Source organism: Oratosquilla oratoria, chromosome 41 (assembly GCF_046742065.1).
Source record: "Oratosquilla oratoria isolate Oo_2021 chromosome 41, ASM4674206v1, whole genome shotgun sequence".
NCBI lineage: Eukaryota > Metazoa > Arthropoda > Malacostraca > Stomatopoda > Squillidae > Oratosquilla > Oratosquilla oratoria.
Window position 1 is genome coordinate 41,346,908 of NC_134817.1, and position 16,588 is coordinate 41,363,495.

Sequence of the window (16,588 nt, forward strand, 5' to 3'; positions counted from 1 at the left end):
TCCGTCCGTCCGTCCGTCTGTCTGTCTGTCTGTCTGTCTGTCTGTCTGTCTTTACATCATGATCCTGATTATCGTTGGTTCCTGTGACCATATAATCATTAAGACAGGGGCCCCAAAATTATTGCCAATCTTGTGGATCAACAAAATTGAATTTATTGGTTCCACCAGTTTATAAGACTCGCTGTTACATACAAAATAGTCCTTAATTTCCTCAATGATACCACTATATCTTCCTCAACTATTGGTCATGATAAGAAGGGGTTCACACCGTCTAACGGCTCGTCGAACGCGGTTCGACAGACACGTGTTTAAAGTGATGTGTGAACGTGTGAACGGGGTATTTGGGGTTTAACCAACGTGTTCGACAACCAAATACCCCGTTCAGACGTTCACACATCACTTTAAACACGTGTCTGTCGAATCGCGTTTGACGAACCCCTTAATACAGCAACATATATGAAGATAATCATTAATATGATTTTTTTTTTTAATGGACGGCTGCCACGCACTGCTATAGACAACTGCTCAACATGGATAACATTAACACCTATGGGGATTTGAAATACAACAATTCTGATCATAATGAGCAGTATTGCAATGTAATTTACCTTGACTGCAAGAGTTCATCTCTTTGCATCTTAAAAATAAATAAATAGATAAATAAATAAATAAATGAATAAATAAATAAATAGATTAATGAATAAATAAATAAATAAATAAATAAGATAAAATAAAATAACAATAATTCTGGAGTCTGAAAAAGGAGAGATACCAGAGACTTTGATTCTGCATTAGGTCTACGTGATGTTGACTTCATATACATAGAGACAGACTTTGTCATATAGCAACCTACACCTACACCTACACCTACACCTACACCTACACCTACACCTACACCTACACCTACACCTACGCCTACCCCTATAGCTACACCTACACCTACACCGGCAGCTACACCTGCACCTGCACCTGCATCTACAACTGCACCTGCACCTGCACCTAACGCCTACACCTACATCTACACCTGCACCTACACCTGCACCTACACCTGCACCTAGGCCTACACTTACACCCACACCTACACCTCCACCTACAGCTACAGCTACACCTACACCTACACCTACACCTACACCTACACCTACACCTACACCTACATCTGCACCTGCACCTGTACCTGCACCTACACCTGCACCTGCATCTACACCTGCACCTGCACCTACACCTGCACCTGCATCTACACCTGCACCTACACCTACGCCTACACCTACACCTATACCTGCACCTGCACCTACACCTGCACCTACACCTGCACGTAGGCCTACACCTACACCTGCACCTACACCTGCACTTGCACCTACACCAACACCTACACCTACACCTGCAACTACACCTGCACTTGCACCTACACCTACACCTACACCTACACCTACACCTACACCTACACCTACACCTACACCTACACCTACACCTACACCTACACCTACACCTACACCTGCACCTGCACCTGCACCTGCACCTGCACCTGCACCTACACCTGCACCTGCACCTGCACCTGCACCTACACCTACACCTACACCTACACCTACACCTGCACCTGCACCTGCACCTGCACCTACACCTACACCTACACCTACACCTACACCTACACCTACACCTACACCTACACCTACACCTGCACCTACACCTACTCCCACACCTACACCTACACCTACACCTATACCAACACCTACACCTGCACCTTTACCTTCACAAACACCTACACCTACTGGTTCACGTACACGCACACGTACATATACACGCGCACATGTGCACATACAATTACATCTATACCCACACAAATATTTACGCTTACACCTACACGTACATGTACATCAATGCTAAAGTGCACATAGAAACTCGCATGTGCAAATATCTTCATTTGGCTCCACGATTGATATTTTTAACTCTGCATTATAAACATAGCTTTTTCAGTCTATCTTTCTCTTAAAGAGATTTGCAATCTCCCAAAGCTTCCTGTTGCAGAAATAAAAGCACGGAAATCGAAGAATGTCTTCCAGAAAAGACTTGACCTTTCAGAGGAGAACTGCACGTACTGTAAGTGGAAGACTTTCCACCTGGAAGCGGACTCCACCCGGGCGATGTCTGCAGACTCGAAATGGGAAATTTCCACAGAGGAGTCTACCGTGAAGAAGAATCACGTCTCGTGTAGTAAGTTCGAGTTCAGGGGTTCGATCCTTCAGTAGGATTTCATCTGGCTGAGAGTGTCTCATCATCCCTTGGGATCAACGGCGCCTGGGTAAGGAGCTAAAAAAAAAAAAAAAGGGGGGGGGGAAGAGTTGTGAGATCAGATGAAATAGAGACGATCAAAAGAAAGAAAAAAAAATGAAAGAAAAATACAGCCAGCCAGCCACCCAGCCAGCCAGTCAGCCAGCTAGTCAGTTATGTAAAAGAAAAACAGCTGAAAGAGAGAACTATCTTAGAGTTCAAGGACCTGGACCAACCAGAGAGAGCTACAAGGCTGAGCAAGGAAAAACAGGAGACAGGTAAGAAGCATGAACGACTGACACCAGCCATGGGAATCCATGAATTATCTTTGCAAGTTTGAGACAATTTCCCGGGCCAACCCTTTCCAGCCAAAAGATTTTATCATAAAATCTGAAGATAAGAGTCTAGTGGTAATAAGAATAAAAACATTAAACTAACTACTTGGTTGAATTGAGTAAACTTCTTGATAACTAAGCGTTGGTTCGCAAGAGGTGTCATATGAACGTCGTCAACACACAGATGACACTTTCAATCTACTTAAGGCCGGTTAATTCTCACCTATGACTGCCTCGATCAATTCCTTAAGCCTAGTAACCATTTATAATATTCTGTTTAGCTCCAGGAAATCCAATTCAGCTGAGGAAGGTTTCCGGAATACAAAGGCGATAGGTAACCATTATATATGGGAATGACCACCCTCGTAGTAGTTACATCAGCCTTGGATCAATACCAAAAATTAATTGCACGGTATATGATTAAGAGCTACAGTACACGATAGGGAATAACTTTCTTGGTTGAAATACCCTAACATTGCTGATGTCTTATCTTTTCTTTATTCTTCCACTCGTCTTCCACCCTCCACCCTCCACCCTCCTCCCTCCTCCTCCTCCCTCCTCCCTCCTCCCTCCTCCCTCCTCCCTCCTCCCTCCTCCCTCCTCCCTCCTCCCTCCTCCCTCCTCCCTTCTCTCTCCTCCCTTCTCCCTCCTCATTCCTCCCTCCTCCCTCCTCCTTCCTCCCTCCTCCCTCCTCCTTCCTCCTCCTCCATCCTCCCCCTTCCTCCTCCCTCCTCCCTCCTCCCTCCTCCCTCCTTCCTCCTCCCTCCTCCCCCCTCCCTCCTCCCTCCTCCCTCCTCTCTCCTCTCTCCTCCCTCCTCTTTCCTCCCTCCTCCTCCCTACTCCCTCCTCCCCCTTCCTCCTCCCTCCTCCCTCCTCCCTCCTCCCCCTCCTCCCTCCTCCCTCCTCCCTCCTCCCTCCACCCTCCTCCCTCCTCCCTCCTCCCTCCTCCCTCCTCCCTCCTCCTCCTCCCTCCTCCTCCTCCCTCCTCCCTCCTCCCTCTTCCCTCCTCCTTTCCTCTTTCTCCTCTTTCTCTTCCATTTTCAACCAATGCCTCCTACGGTGACAACGAATATCATATTATTTGATATGATTCTGCAGATGTTTTTTCTCCTCTTCTTCGCTCTGCCACCAGACGGTCCGCTGCCGGCAACTCCGCCGTCTTGTCCCAAGATTAAATCAACATATCCGGGAAACCGCCTCACTACACGTCCTCTCACTCCCTAATTTTCTCACTCCCTCACTCCCTCAGTCCCTAATTTTCTCACTCCCTCACTCCCTCACTCCCTCGCTCCCTCGCTCCCTCGCTCCCTCACTTCCTCACTCCCACACTCCCTCACTCCCTCACTCCTATACTTCCTCAGGCCCTCCTTCCTTTCTCCAATATTTCCCCACTCTCTGAGTTCCTCACTTCCTTCTTCCCTAAATTTTTTCTTTCCTCATTCCTTACCTCCTTACTCCCTCATTCCTTACCTCCTTACTCCCTCATTCCTTACCTCCTTACTCCCTCATTCCTTACCTCCTTACTCCCTCATTCCTTACCTCCTTACTCCCTCATTCCTTACCTCCTTACTCCCTCATTCCTTACCTCCTTACTCCCTCATTCCTTACCTCCTTACTCCCTCATTCCTTACCTCCTTACTCCCTCATTCCTTACCTCCTTACTCCCTCATTCCTTACCTCCTTACTCCCTCATTCCTTACCTCCTTACTCCCTCATTCCTTACCTCCTTACTCCCTCATTCCTTACCTCCTTACTCCCTCATTCCTTACCTCCTTACTCCCTCATTCCTTACCTCCTTACTCCCTCATTCCTTACCTCCTTACTCCCTCATTCCTTACCTCCTTACTCCCTCATTCCTTACCTCCTTACTCCCTCATTCCTTACCTCCTTACTCCCTCATTCCTTACCTCCTTACTCCCTCATTCCTTACCTCCTTACTCCCTCATTCCTTACCTCCTTACTCCCTCATTCCTTACCTCCTTACTCCCTCATTCCCTCATTCCCTCATTCCCTCATTCCCTCATTCACTCATTCACTCATTCACTCATTCACTCATTCACTCACTCACTCACTCACTCACTCACTCACTCACTCACTCACTCACTCACTCACTCACTCACTCACTCACTCACTCACTCACTCACCCCCTCCCTCACACACTCTCTCACACCCTCACTCCCATATTCCTGTACTCCCTCAGGCCCTCACTCCCTCACTCCCTCACCCCCTCACTCCCTCACTCCCATACTCCTGTACTCCCTCAGGCCCTCATTCCTTTCTCCTATATTTCCCAAATCCCTCAGTTCTTCATTTCCTTCTTCCCTAAGTCTTTCCTTTCCTCATTCCTTTTCCACCTCACTTCCTCACTCCTTTCCACATGACTCCCTTCCACCCTTACTTTATCACTTCCTTGTTTCTTTACTCCCTAACTCCCTCAACCCCTTATTCCTTCACTTCCTCGGTACCCACTCCCTCGCTCCCTGGCTCCCAAATTCACCAACTCTCTCCTCCTTCACTCTCTCTTGGGCCCTCACTCTTCACTTGATCACTTTCATTCACGCGTTGCTGGTCATCCACCTTCTCCCCTCCACCTCCACCTCCACCCCATCTTCTCCTTCCTTCTCCACGTCCTCCTATTCCTCCTCTTCTTTTTCCGATTTCTTCTCCCCTTCCCTCGCCCATTCCTCATCCTGTTTCACCTTCCAACCTCCCTCCTCTTCCTGTACTTTCTCCTTATCTTCCTTCCCACTCCTCCTCCTCTTTCCTCTCCCTCCCCCGTCTCTTTAACTACACCCCCCTCTCCTTCCTACTCCTTTCCTTTCCCCCCTTTCCTCGTTCCTCTTTCTCTCCCTCTTCCTTACACTCCTCTCCCCCTTTCCCCTCTTCCCTCCCTCCTTATCCACCTTTTTAATGCCTCCTCCCACCTTCGTTTCCTCTTACCTTTCTTCTCCTAGATTTCCCATTCTTCTTTCTTATTCGCTTCCAACCTCTTTTACTTCCTTCCTCCTCCTCCTCGTTCTCTACTACTCCCATTTCCTGCTCTTTTTGTTCCTCTTCTTCCTCTTTACGCTGCTCTTTCTTTCTATATCTTTCTGCTCCTCCTCACTCTTTAGCTCCTCCGCCCTCTCCTCCTGATTTATTTTCTTTCCCTCCTCGTCCTCTTCTTTTTCTCTCCCATCTTCTCTTTTTCCGTTTTCCTTCTCCTTGTTCGTTATCATCAACTTACGTTTTCTTTTTTCTTCCCCACCTCCATTCTCCTATTCCGTCTTCTTTCTGTCCTCCTTCTCCTCCATATTGATACCCTTCTTCTCACACCTTCCTCGTCCTCTTCGTCACTCTAAATACCCGATTCCTCCCTTTTCGCTGACGTTAACTTTTTCTTGGCTGAGTTTTCTGGAGTTGGATTCCGACGCCGCTTATTATGGTGACATATTTGTACACCTCTTCGAAGAATCTTTTCAGGACTTTGTTCAGGCTAACGCCAAACTATTCTATTCAAGGTAATGCAGAGCCCCATGTTAGGCCGTAGGAAATATATTGAAGCAACTTATGGCTCCACAATAAAAGAGAATATAACACCAGGTGCGGAAAAAGATGGAGATGGCTTCTGACCTCTCCCCTGTAGAAATATTAACATAAATCTAAACAGAATAGCTTAAACGGTAGCCAAAACAAGAGAAAAATTGCTACCCGGTACGGAAGGAATTAAGGGAATTACAGTAATATATTTTGCAGGTTTTTGTTCCAAAACAAAAACAAAAAATACTCAATCAAGGGCAGGACCTTGTGATGAAGAAATCAAGGTACTCTAGTTGACCCCACTTGCCACAATGATGTCTTGGTTAAAATTGCCCCAACTAAATCCAGTGTTTTATTTAACTCAGAGATCATGTGCTGACAATGTTAAACCTATTTTAGTTAACCTTTTTCCTAAAATAATTCTTAGGCATATTTTGCTTTGGTTGACGCCAAACAATTGTATTTGACTTTGGGATAGTCGACATAGTGAGGGATTCAGAAGCTCTTCAAAGGCCGAGCCTTGAGCCAAGGAAGGCCACTCACGATGAGACAATAAGCCGAACAGCTGCATTCTGTTACAAGTTCAGAGTTGCTGCTACTGCTTTGTGATGTGTTATCACGCGTCACCGAGAAATGTTATGGCAGAACACTTTTTACTCCTTTCCTTTGTATTTGGTTTTCGACTTATGTCATATATCTTTCATCAAAATAAAATAAGAAGTAAAGTAATATAAAATCTGGCCCCATCGTGCAGTGTCACAGGCTATAGTATTTTTTACAAGGGAAGACTGACATTCTCTGTCATCCATTACTGCGATAGGATATTCAAAATTATATATTAGGTGATGCGTTCTTATATAGTATATTTTCCAATAGGTAAAAAGCAAAGCAGAAAAATATAGAAGCACAAGCCGGGGCATCACCTTTGACCTATGTGTTTCGACTTTAAATTACTACAATTGTTACATTTGAAAGCAGGTTCTCGCTGTGAGAACTACACTTGAAGCATACGACCTAAGCAGCACAAATTAGGAAAAACATGTATTTCTCTTTTCCAATTAATCTTTATTTTACATTTTGTTCTTACCACATTTAATCTCATATTATTCAATGTCATCGGTAATCTCTGAAATAGTTAGCTCATATTCCTTTTAAAATGCATAATTTAAGGAAAAATAACATGTAGAAAAGATCGTAAGATTAATTTCATATCATACCAACATACCACGACTACACACACACACACACACACACACACACACACACACACACACACACACACACACACACACACACACACACAAACACATACACACACAAACACACACACACACACACACACGCACACACACACACACACGCACACACGCACGCACACGCACATACGCACGCACACGCACACATACACACACATATATATATATATATATATATATATATATATGTATATATATATATATATATATATACATATATATATATATATATATATAGTAGCCTCTGTCTGTTTGGCTGGCTGTTTGTTTGTTTGTTTGTTCACGAACTCCTCCTAGGTTTTTGGAGATAGACCCCAATAACCATATATATTTTGATACCCTATCACTTAAGGTACTTGGATAACTATATTTCATAAAAAAAAATGGTTAGGGTGAAGGGTTAAAGTTAGGTGGGGTATGGTTAGATTTGGGATTATTCACGAACTCCTCCTATGTTTTTGCAAATAGACCCCTAATATCATATATATTCTAAAACTTTATAACCCAAGGTACTTAGATAACTATCTTTCATTTGTCTGTCTGTCTTTTTGTTTGTTTGTTCACGAACTCCTTCTAGGGTTTTGGAGATAGACCCCAATAACCATATATATTCTGATACCCTATCACTCCAGGTACTTGGACATCTATATTTCATCCCACCCCCCACCCCACCTTTTTTTTTTTTTTTTTTTTTTTTTTTAGGGTTAAGGGTTAGATTTAGGTTATGGAATATTCACGAACTCGCAGCAATGCACGGAAATTTTGGCTAGTATATATATATATATATATGTATATATATACATATATATATATATATATATGTATACATATACATATATATATTTATATATACATACATAGACATATATATATATATATATATTTATATATACATACATAGACATATATATATATATATACATATATATATATATTAATTTATATATATATATACATATATACATATTGTTACAAACCTCTCTAAAGTACCAAAGGTTCACCGGCCTTGTGAATGTCAGAGGTTGGTAATATCAAGGAAACCCTTAGACCCTATGTCTATTACGGGGTTCAAACGGTCAAAAGAACTGAATAAGGTCGCCACCCGGTCGGACACCTGGGAAAGAAAATCAAACTAACTTAACTTAAAGAAATATAATTAAATAAATCTATAAGTATGAAAGTTAATACAAATACAATGACACGAAAATAATATAACAAAGACACACGATTACAATTAAACAAACATGATTTTACATAATACATCTGACTTCTGATCATACATTTTACATTACACAAAAGACTCTAGTTCGAAAATTTTAACGGGATTGAACAGACGTAAGACCGGGTCACAGATCACCAAACAGTTTTGAAATATAAGCTAATCCTAAACCCCAATGCTACACACTCCGCGCTCACTTATATGGGGCACTACAAAGCTAAGTCCTAGTGGATCTGGCTCACTGCTATACCAAGGGAAAAGGGTACTAACCTCAAGGCAGTCATCTTGAATTTCACCCGTGTAATAGGTCTAAGCAGGGTCTGGACAACCGTATAGACTCGTTCACCGAAGCGTGACGAGGCAATATGCTCGTAGCTCATTGGATACTACAAGGGGGGCGGGATTTACCTAGCCTGACGAGCCTACATTGTTTATGCGGGAAATCCAAATGAAATACTTTTACGTCACGGCCTGTGACGTAGCAGAGACGCATGCGCAATGAACACTTGAACAATCAATATTTACAAAAACAATCAATATTATTATAAACTAATACCATAGTTACATTAATAAATACATACAATACAGAGTAAAGAAAATACCTTATGGTGACACATATTTGGTCATAACCAAAGCAGCACAATACGAACACACGTAACATGACATTTCCTCGAAACAATAACAATTACATACTTGGCAAGTATACATCGCAGATGTAACAATATATATATATATATATATATATATATATATATATATATACTATAATAAAGTAGTAGCCTCTGTCTCTGTTTTTTTTTTTTTTTTTTTTTTTTTTTACGAACTCCTAGGGTTTTGGAGATAGACCCCCATGAACCTATATATTCAGATACCCTATCACTCCAGGTACTTAGATTACTATATTTAATTTAAAAAGTATTTTTGTTAGGGTTAAGGTTTAAAGTTAGGTGGGGTATGGTGTGATAACACGCCACCACTGTAATGCCCCATTAACGCGCGTAGCATTTTTGTGACATAAAAATTACTATAATTAAACAAAACCATTGTATGTGTCCTTAAATATTATTCATATTTGTGAAATAAATGTTGCCACAAACCATGACAGCTTTTGTAAGGAGAAAGCATGTAAATGTAAAATGATTGTATAATTTTACTAAATGTTGAAATATTGGTTATCTTTATTTGATTTTCTCGCGGTTGGAAATGCAAGTAGTGTTAACAAACCATTACAATGATTAAGTTAAAGATTATTCACGAACTTCTACGTTTTTGCAGAGAAACCCCTATAACCATATATATTCTGAAACCTCTGTTTGTTTGTTTGTCCACGAACTCCTCCTAGTGTTTGGAAATAGACCCCCAAAACCATTTATACTCTAATACCCTATTACTCCAGGTACTTGGATAACTATATTTCATTAAAAAGATGGTTAGGGTTAAGGTTTAAAGTCATGTGGGGTATGGTTAGGTTAGAGGTTATTCACGAACTCCTAGGGTTTTGCAGATAGACCCCTAAAACCATATATATTCTGAAACCTTATAACCCAAGGTACTTGGATAACTATCTTTCATTTGTCTGTCTGCCTGTTTGTTTACGAACTCCTTTTAAGGTTTTGGAGATAGACCCCCATAGCCATATACTGTATATTCTGATACCCTATCACTCCAGCTACTTGGATGTCTATATTTCACCCCCCCCCCCAAAAAAAGGATAGGGTTAAGGGTTAAATTTAGGTCAGGGATTATTCACGAACTCGCAGCAAAGCACGGGTAATTTGGCTAGTATATATATATATATATATATATATATATATATTGTAACGTAATATTAGATATTACGTCATATGTGTAATTATGTTATAGAATTGTGTTCCTTTGTATTACATAACTATGTTCATATTTCTTGTCTATGTATGTATTGTAACAATGTTAAGCAGTAACGCCCGTCCATTATATATAATCTCGCCTACGTGCGGAGAGAGGTGCGCACTCTTGTAGAACAAACAGACAAGCGAAATCCTGAATAGTTCGGAGCGCACAGATTTGACAGTTACTAAATAAATAGATTGTTCAAGCGAGTCGAGGGTCCTAAAACTACCCATGTTGACGTGTTAACTTACCCTCCTCCCCTCCTTTCACTCACTCGCACACTCACCCGGAAGTATTCAGTTTCCGGTCCAATGGTATATAAGCGGTGGTAACCGCTGACTCGTCGTCATATTCCCACATATTGATCTCTTGATAAAAACTAGAAGGTTTAGATTCATGAGACGATTGGTGTGAAGTGATCACCCTTTTTGCCTACATTACGTGTCTGATATACATTGCATTACTTTACTTATATTTGTACTTATTACTTATTCTGATGCATGTTCCTGATCTCTTTGTACTTAGATAGTACCATATTGTATACTTATCTTGTTTCTTATTTGAACGATAATTTCCATATTCTCGTAATCATGTAACGGTCCCATTGACCCTACTGCCCATTCTCTTTTGTGTTGATTGCCTGTAAATATTTTCCATTAATAATTTCGTTTACTAGTTTTATCGCTAGTTTAATATTCCTTTCCTGGAATCTTCTTTGTTACCTTTACTTCTAGTCTTACGAATTATCTAGGCCCTGACCAGATAGTTCAGTCCTACAGTGGCTTCTAGAAGTGCGCTGGTTCTTAAGCACTTAGACGTTATACGTAACGTCTCTTCACGTAACAAAGTGGCGACCCTGCCAGGATATTGGATCAGGTATTTAACACATTCTTATAGAGATGGATGATATAGTTCAAGAATTCGTTAAAAATCCCAAGGTAAGTTTCTTAAAGAAACAAACTAAAGACACTTTGATAGAAATAGGCAAGCACTTTGGAGTAGACATTGATACAAGTTTGCGAAAGAAAAAAATACTTCAGGAACTCGTTGAAAATCTGATCGAAGATGAGATCTTATCTCCAGAAGAGATTACAGCTATACAAATTCCTTCAAATAGGTTAGAAATAGAGGCACGACTAACCGAACTTAAGATTAAGGAGATTGAATTAAAGGTCAGGAGAGTAGAAATTGAGGAGGAAGCTAAACTGAAACAAATGAAAATTGAGGCAGAACTTAAAGCTAAAGAGGAGGAAACTAAACTGAAACAAATGCAAATTGAGGCAGAATTTAGAGCTAGAGAAGAGGAAGCTAAGGTGAAACAAGTAGCTAAAGAGGAGGAAACTAAACTGAAACAAATGCAAATTGAGGCAGAATTTAGAGCTAGAGAAGAGGAAGCTAAGGTGAAACAAGTAGCTAAAGAGGAGGAAACTAAACTGAAACAAATGCAAATTGAGGCAGAATTTAAAGCTAGAGAAGAGGAAACTAAAATCAAATTGGCAGAATTTAAAGCTAGAGAAGAGGAAACTAAAATCAAATTGGCAGAATTTAAAGCTAGAGAAGAGGAAGCTAAAGTGAAACAAGTAGAGTTAGAATTAAAGAAGACAGAAGTAGAAGCTAGGATTGTTGATAGACAACCCGTAGTTCAGGAAGGTCATATAGATATTTCCAAGTATGTAAAACTTCTACCCCAATTTTCAGAAGGAGAGCCAGAAATTTTCTTTCTTCAGTGGGAAAAATTGGCGCAACAATTACAAATCCCTAAAGAAAATTGGCCATTAATCATTCAAACACAATTTAAGGGTAAGGCTCAGCAAATTTATACTTCTCTTTCAGAAGCAGAAAGCGAGTATGATAATATGAAAGCTTGTATTTTAAAAGCTTATGAACTAATACCAGAGGCCTATAGACAGAAATTCCGTAATTATAGGAAGACACCTCAGTTAACATACGTAGAATATGCGGCTCAACAAGAGAGGTTATTCAATAGGTGGTGTTTGGCTAGTGAAACGGACACCTTAGATAGACTTAAACAGTTGATTTTATTGGAGCAGTTTAAGAATACCTTAGAGACAGATCTTAGGATTTTTATAGATGATCATGTTCCCGAAACTTTAACTAAAGCTGCTGTATTGGCTGATGAGTTCACACTAAATCATAAACCTAAGTCAAGACAAATGGAATCCCAAAAGTCAAAGTCATATATTCCAGATTCAACAAAATACTCTGATCCTTGGTCCCCAAAGAAACACTTTGAAAATCAGTCTAGCCCATCACATTTCAGTTACAGGTCTGATTTCAATCAATATCCTCCAAACCAACCTTGGCAAAGAATGGAAAGGTTTAAGACTAATCCCCCTGTAACTTGTTCATATTGTAAACAGGTTGGCCATCACATTTTCTAATTGCAGAAAGAGACTGACACCCTCATTCTCCAATAAGACACCAACTCTTGTAAGTAATATAAAATCAGATGATTCAAAATCCCCTATTCAGGATACACTACCAAAGAAGCCGGTATTGTCAAGTAATGTAGAACCCCCCACATCAAATCATGATCCTTGTTTCAAACCATTTGTATCTTCAGGAACTATATCTCATAGTAGTAGTTCACAACAATATCCTATTTCCATACTCCGAGACACAGGAGCAAAGCAAAGTCTGATTTTAAATTCTGTCTTGCAGAATCTGGGTGAGTCATATACAGGTTATGATATATTGATAGAAGGAGTTGGAGGAATTATAAAATGTCCATTACATAATGTTTTCTTGCGGTCTGATTTAACAACCGGAATGGTTAAAGTAGCAGTAGTAGACTCTCTTCCCATAGTAGGAATATCCTTATTGTTGGCCAATGACATCGCTGGAAGCAAAGTCATTTCTCCCTTAATAACAAATAACCCTAAGACCTCAGTAGAACCTTCAGATAACTTACAGTTGTTTCCCGCTTGTGCTGTAACCAGATCTCAGTACAAGAAATCTGAAGAGGAGACCTATAATTTAGAATCCCTATTCTCCCAAACTGACCCATCTTCTTCTTCACCAGTTTCTCTATCTAGAGCAGAATTAATCAAAGAACAGAAGTCAGATCATTCTCTTAAAAATTTGTACGAGATTGTTTCATCTCCAGAAGAAGTTGAAAATATGTCACGAGGTTTCTATATAGAAAACGGAGTCCTAATGCGAAAATGGAGAGCATCCACCGCAACCGCTGACCAGCCATGGCAAGTAAGGAATCAAATAGTCCTCCCTCTTGGTTTCAGGAATAATGTTCTACGATTGGCTCATGATACTCCCTTAGCAGGTCACTTAGGGGTAAGAAAGACCTTGTTCAACATAACCCAACATTTCCATTGGCCCACGGTTGTCAAAGATGTTGCCCAATATTGTAAAACATGTCATACATGTCAACTTGTAGGTAAGCCCAACCAGAAAATTGTAGAAGCTCCACTCCATCCCATTCCTGTAATGGAAGAGCCATTTAAAAAAGTTCTTATTGATTGTGTAGGACCTTTACCTCCTTCAAGTAAAGGAAATCGGTACATTCTCACAATCATGTGTATGAGCACTCGTTTTCCAGAAGCCATTCCTTTGAAAAATATTAAAGCTCAAAACATAATCAGAGAAATGTTGAAATATTTCACTATGGTAGGATTTCCTAAGAACATTCAAAGTGATCAAGGAAGTAATTTTCTTTCCAACAAGTTTAGAGAAACTCTTGTAACACTAGGTATAAATCATGTAACTTCCTCCGCCTATCATCCTCAATCACAAGGTGCTCTAGAGCGCTTTCACCAAACGCTCAAAACAATGTTAAGAATATTCTGTGCTGAGAACACTCGAAATTGGGAAGACGGACTCCCCTTTTTGTTGTTCGCCACCCGAACAACAATTCAAGAAAGCCTTGGATTCAGCCCGTCAGAATTAGTCTTCGGTCATGAAGTCCGTGGTCCCCTAAAGATACTTCATGAACAATGGATGAAAGAAGAACCACCAGTTCCTTCTTTGAAATACGTGTCCCAGGTCACCGAGAAGTTGTTAGAAGCTTGGAAGTTGGCAAGAGAGAACTTGACGAATGCTCAACGAGTAATGAAAGGTCGGTATGATAAAAATTCTAAACTTAGAACTTTCTCTCCAGGAGATCAAGTGTTACTTTATCTTCCCATACCAGGAGATCCATTGCAGGCTAAATACAAAGGACCCTATGAAGTCTTGTCCAGAGCCAGTGATCTCAACTACATAATCAAAACTCCAGACAGAAGAAAGAGTTCCCGTCTCTGTCACATAAATACCTTAAAACCTTATCATTCCCGAGATCCAATTCCAGCTTGCAGCTCTACCACAATAAAATCGGAAGAGCCTCCTGATAACCTGCCTAATCCTCCTGAGATTCCCTTGGAAAACTCCCAGATACTACAAAATCTTCACTTATCTGAGAAACAAGATGTAGCAGAACCATTGACTGACCTGTTGAGAAAAGACCACGACTTCGTGTGGACGCCTACCTGTGAGACGGCCTTCAAAAACCTGAAGTCCCTTCTCACTAACGCACCAGTTCTAAGGGCACCCGACTTCCAACGACCCTTTCTTCTGCAAGTCGACGTCAACGACACCTGTATCGGTGCCGCCCTCTTGCAAGAACACAACAAAGTTCTTCACACTATCGCCTACTACAGCAAGAAGCTGTCCCCTGCGCAAAAGAACTACTGCGTACTTTCTAGAACGTAGCTTTTCAACAGAAAGTGAAAAGCTTTCCCAAACGGTGGAGGTGTAACGTAATATTAGATATTACGTCATATGTGTAATTATGTTATAGAATTGTGTTCCTTTGTATTACATAACTATGTTCATATTTCTTGTCTATGTATGTATTGTAACAATGTTAAGCAGTAACGCCCGTCCATTATATGTAATCTCGCCTACGTGCGGAGAGAGGTGCGCACTCTTGTAGAACAAACAGACAAGCGAAATCCTGAATAGTTCGGAGCGCACAGATTTGACAGTTACTAAATAAATAGATTGTTCAAGCGAGTCGAGGGTCCTAAAACTACCCATGTTGACGTGTTAACTTACCCTCCTCCCCTCCTTTCACTCACTCGCACACTCACCCGGAAGTATTCAGTTTCCGGTCCAATGGTATATAAGCGGTGGTAACCGCTGACTCGTCGTCATATTCCCACATATTGATCTCTTGATAAAAACTAGAAGGTTTAGATTCATGAGACGATTGGTGTGAAGTGATCACCCTTTTTGCCTACATTACGTGTCTGATATACATTGCATTACTTTACTTATATTTGTACTTATTACTTATTCTGATGCATGTTCCTGATCTCTTTGTACTTAGATAGTACCATATTGTATACTTATCTTGTTTCTTATTTGAACGATAATTTCCATATTCTCGTAATCATGTAACGGTCCCATTGACCCTACTGCCCATTCTCTTTTGTGTTGATTGCCTGTAAATATTTTCCATTAATAATTTCGTTTACTAGTTTTATCGCTAGTTTAATATTCCTTTCCTGGAATCTTCTTTGTTACCTTTACTTCTAGTCTTACGTATTATCTAGGCCCTGACCAGATAGTTCAGTCCTACAGTGGCTTCTAGAAGTGCGCTGGTTCTTAAGCACTTAGACGTTATACGTAACGTCTCTTCACATACCAGCGCCCGTAACAATATATATATATATATATATATTGCTATAGTTGGGCAGCAGATCCTCTTTTAGGCAAATGTCATTAAAATTTGCAACAGCTTCTGCGTTCACGAGTTTTTTTTGCTGACATTCTCGACTTTTCTTATGCTGGCGCGCTGTGTCGTGCTAAGTCCTCTAATGACCTGGCCAAATAGCATTGGTGGAATAGGTAAAGTCATGGGAATTATCTTCTTAATATTTATGCAGAGCTTTCGCCTAACAGTTAGGCATCTTCAGTGCTAATGAGTACAGTGTGTGGGAAATGATTATAAATACACAATACACAGATCACAGACACTTCAGTGCTGATCCGGTTGGCCAATCAGGAAGCTCAGCCGCTAGGCCCGGGGGCGGCGCTTCGCGTCCTGCTTCCTGATTGGCCAACCGGATCAGCACTGAAGTGTCTGTGATCTGTGTATTGTGTATTTA